The 4,439-nt window shown below is 35.2% G+C and overlaps 1 protein-coding gene across 1 annotated transcript in view; it reads right to left on the bottom strand.

The window, feature by feature from the left end:
* LOC101563650 (zinc finger protein 699) overlaps window positions 1-4,439 on the bottom strand; it is a 959,136-nt gene that overhangs the window by 811,824 nt on the left and 142,873 nt on the right. The window lies entirely within an intron of this gene.

The following is a 4,439-nucleotide window of genomic DNA, read 5'->3' on the forward strand; positions in this document are numbered from 1 at the left end:
AATTCAGCAAAATGTTTCAACATAGTTAAGTAGTCCATAATAGTAGTGGGTTTTCTGTAAGCCTGGAAATGTCAGAAGTTGTAGACTTGAGCCTTCTACAGCTCAGCATATTCTGTCCTGCTACAATGCTTTATATGGTTAGATTTCTAAACTTCTATGTAAAAATATGTAGTTGTTTATTCCTATTTTAATCTTAAATACCCAAGGGAGATGAAAGTTTGGAAACTGAAAACATGATGCAACAATTTGTGTAATTAGGGGCTCTGAGACTCAAGTCCTCAGACCGTAGAGTGTATAACCACACATCAGTGGTGCTCACTTTTGTGTCTGGGGTATTCTTCTCTGAAAAAATAAGTATGTTACCTAAAATCTTGTAGAACAGAAGGCTGCAGTGACAACCACAGGAGAGGTGGATGTGGCCAAGTGCTGAGAGGAGGAGGAAGACAAGGTGGGCATTGGACTTCATCTGTAGTATAAGGACCCAGTGAAACCCCCATATTTAGTCTATGGAGGTGAAGAATCTATCATTTGAAGCAACTTTGATTTTCTGATTTTAATGTTTATATGGTAATTTTAAAATTTATTTATTTATTTATTTATTTATTTATTTATTTATATTTTAGGGAAGGGTCTACAGGTGTCCAGGGTCTCACTACTAGATTGGACTCATAGTGCACTTCCTGTTTAAAGCCTCCTAAGAGCTCGGATTAGAGGTGTGTGCCACTGCGCCCAGTCTCAATTGCCTTCTCAGTGTGCCCTGGGGTGGGGCCAGCACGACAGACTCAGGGATCAAGCCCCTAGCCCCTGCACCTGTTTGCAGGTGCTTTAATCTGCTGAGCCATTTGTCTGGCCCTATATGGTAATTTTATTGGTATAACTATTGAATATTTCAGTTAATCCTAACCCTACATGCATTGTCCATTAACTGCTCATTTTAAAATTACAACTCTGCTCGAGATAATTACCTACATGCCTATATCTTGCATTTGATTTAATGGTGATTGTTTTCCTCTCCTCCTCTTATTTATAGAGTACCATTTTTCTTTACCTCTTGAGAGTAATTCATTTTAGGAAGATTCTATAAAAAGAATTTTAAAAAGTGCTCCATGGTGGATTAAAAAGCTAACAAACCAATTGTATCTATAATGATAAGAATTCCATGCAATAGTAACTGCCACACTTTAAAAAGATACCGCTAAATGATAGTCATGTAAGACATATTTTCTGAGATATTAGGAACAGAAATACATAGGGCCTGCCAGATAGCTCAATGAATTAAAGCGCCTGCTTAAACAGAGCGCAGCGACCAGGTTTGATCCCTAGTGTGCCCCGCCCCACCCCTGGGACACACTGAAATGACAATTGAGACTGGGCATGTTGTCGCACCTGTAATCCCAGAATTTGGGTGGCTGAAAACAGGAGGCTCACTATGAGTCCCATCTACATAGTGAGACCCTGCAGACTCTGTACTGAATACATTTAAAAAAGAAACAAAAAGAACAGAAATTCATATTTATGGATTGAGAATTGTATTTTAGCTACCAAAAAAATATCATTTCATTTGAATTTGTTTTAATCCAGCTAAGTAGTTCAGTAGTAGTGTATCATTGAGGATGTAATATTGGTGCTGCAGATGTGAAGTAGTTGTAGTTATTATAGTTTAAATTATGTTTTCAGGTAATAAAGACATCATTTCTGAGTATGTGAGTATATCTTCAAGTGGCATCAACTTAAATATAAATGCTTCAAATTTATCATGCTCACAAGTGAAATAAACCAGACCCACATGTGTAAATATCATATAGTCTCCCTAGTATAAGAACTCAAAAGAAGAAATACAAATAGAAAGATATAACACAATTAAAAGGAAAGCGAGAACATGAGGATTGGACAACCAGGAGAGGGCAAGGAGAAAAGCTGGGAAAAAATGACAGGGGCAAAACCATACATTTATACACTCAAGATGGGTAAAGCAATGATCCTGAGAAACATCAGCAAGTTTTTGAAATGAACAGTTAATTAGTAGGATTCTCACCCAGGCTAAATACATATGCTGATCCCTGTGAACTAAGCAACTACACTGAAGAAAGCAATATGTTATAGAAGGTTCACACTTGGAATGTCTGTCATTCTGGTCTTCTAACTGTGTACTGCTTGTCATGACAAACTAATTATTGCCATACTGTCTCTCAAGTAAATGTTTGTTTTAAAAAAAAGTGTAATAAGTGAAAAAAAGAGCCAAGAAGAAAAAAAAAGACACAGGATTGTCCCGCTACAATGCTTTTTATGGTTAGATTTCTAAATTTCTGTGTAAAATTTGTAATTGTTTATTCATATTTTTAAAATATTTTTAAAAATTTTTTCTCCATATTCTGTAGGGACTTAAAGTTTAGCATATCAATATTTGATGGAAAATAACTCTTCCATGTTATGCCTAAGATGTTTGATATTCAGAGAGATAGTGAGGTTAAACCCAACTGCATATGTTGCAGGGTAATAATAAGCTTCTCTTCTGGAGGGTTAATAACCTAAGTTTGCAGACCAAAAATTAGAGAGAAAGAAGGGTTGGAAGGAAAGCCAAAATTTTGGTCCTAGCCTTTTAAGGTCAGTGAAGACTCAGGACACAGGAGAACCTAAATTATAATATCATGTAAATCAGTTGTGTCCCAAATTTTCTGATCAAGGAGATTATGGGGCCAGAGAGCAATGTGACTGATGACATAGAGTGTACGTAAAGAGAGTCACATGGAGAGAAAACATTCTCTCGGGCTTTCACAGAGAGCAAATTGGTCAAGCAATGGCTGTGACTCATCCACATCGCTGACGCTGACAAAGGAACTGCAAACTGTGGCACAGAGGTAACATGATAAATCCTGAAGGGACTTGACTGACCTTATCAGATACAAAAGTTACATTTCTTATTATATAGGTCTTGCATTATCTTGATCTTAACAATCAGAAAAGTGTAAAAACGAAGTATAAAAAGTAGAGCCATATTAATATGCTGAGCTGTGAAAGGCTCAAGTCAACAACTTCTGATATTGCTGGTCCTACAGATAACCCACTATTATTATGGACTACTGGACTATATTGGACTATTTTGCTGAATTCACACACCTACAGCATTTAACCGGTAATGGAATATCCATCTCTACAAAACTAAACAAAAAAGGGGATACAAAGGAAGAACCATTTTGTATCTGTATATACAAAATATTTAGGATAGATATATAGCTACTTTCTCTTAATTCAATGAGGAGAAAGATTTGTACTAATAGTATTTGGACAGGATATCATGCCTGCATCTTGTCCTATGAATAACCACTAAGAAGATAACGATATGCAATGTTATTGAAAGTGTCCTATTAATTGGTTTTGAAACTGTCTCATTGCTGTTAATAAAGAAAAACTAAGACATAGTACGAAGGCAACAATATGTAATGTAGTAATTATTGTAAATATCCTACTAACCTGTTTTAAAACTCTCATTGCTATTGCTTTCTCAATAAAATTCATTTTAGAAAAATAAATAAAGACATCATTTTGGTTCACCATTATTTTATGGCCTGAAGTCTGAATCAAGAACCAAATTTTTAAATTATAGCTTCATAAAATAATTTAGGAGAATCATAATCCAAAATAATATAATAAGAAAAGGAAAATAAGTTTGAGAATTGCAATAGTAGTATTATAATTTTCGGAGGCTTCCAGTGAGCATGAAGGCATGCTTTAAAGAGTAGTAACTACAGCTTTAGAAAGAAAAATAGAGCACTGAAAATTAATAAACAAGGAATTGGCAAGTTACAGACTAAAGTGTGTAAGAATCACCATTTAAAACAACAACAACAATAAAGAATCACTATTTAATCACTGTCATAAAGGTAGTAAAATAAAGAAGCATGAGTTTACCAAAGAAAATAGGGACAGATAAGAAGATTTCATTTTGTAAAAATGATATCAAACAAAACTTTTAATTGTGTCCATAATTAAAATTTCAAATACTGACACAAGCCAGTCAAACATAGAAAAGGAAAAAGAAATGCCTGGTATAATAAAGAAAGTGTGAATTGTTCTTCCCACTTGAAAAGAAAATGTCCTGGGCCTGCCATGCTGGCCTCGCCCTTGGGGCATGCTGAGAGACTAGGCATGGTGGCGCAGACTTGTAATCCCAGCTCTCAGGAGGCTGTAAGCAGGCAGATCACTATGATTCTGATCTAGTAGTGAGATCCTGAACACCCTGTAGACTCTTCTCAAAAATATGAAAAAGAAAGAAGAAAGAAAGAAAGAAAGAAAGAAAGAAAGAAAGAAAGAAAGAAAGAAGGAAGGAAGGAAGGAAGGAAGGAAGGAAAGAAGAAAGAAAGAAAGAAAGAAAGAAAGAAAGAAAGAAAGAAAGAAAGAAAGAAAGAAAGAAAGAAAGAAAGAAGAAAGAAAGAAAGAAA

Source organism: Octodon degus, unplaced genomic scaffold (genome assembly GCF_000260255.1).
Source record: "Octodon degus isolate 3935 unplaced genomic scaffold, OctDeg1.0 scaffold00050, whole genome shotgun sequence".
Taxonomy (NCBI): Eukaryota; Metazoa; Chordata; class Mammalia; order Rodentia; family Octodontidae; genus Octodon; species Octodon degus.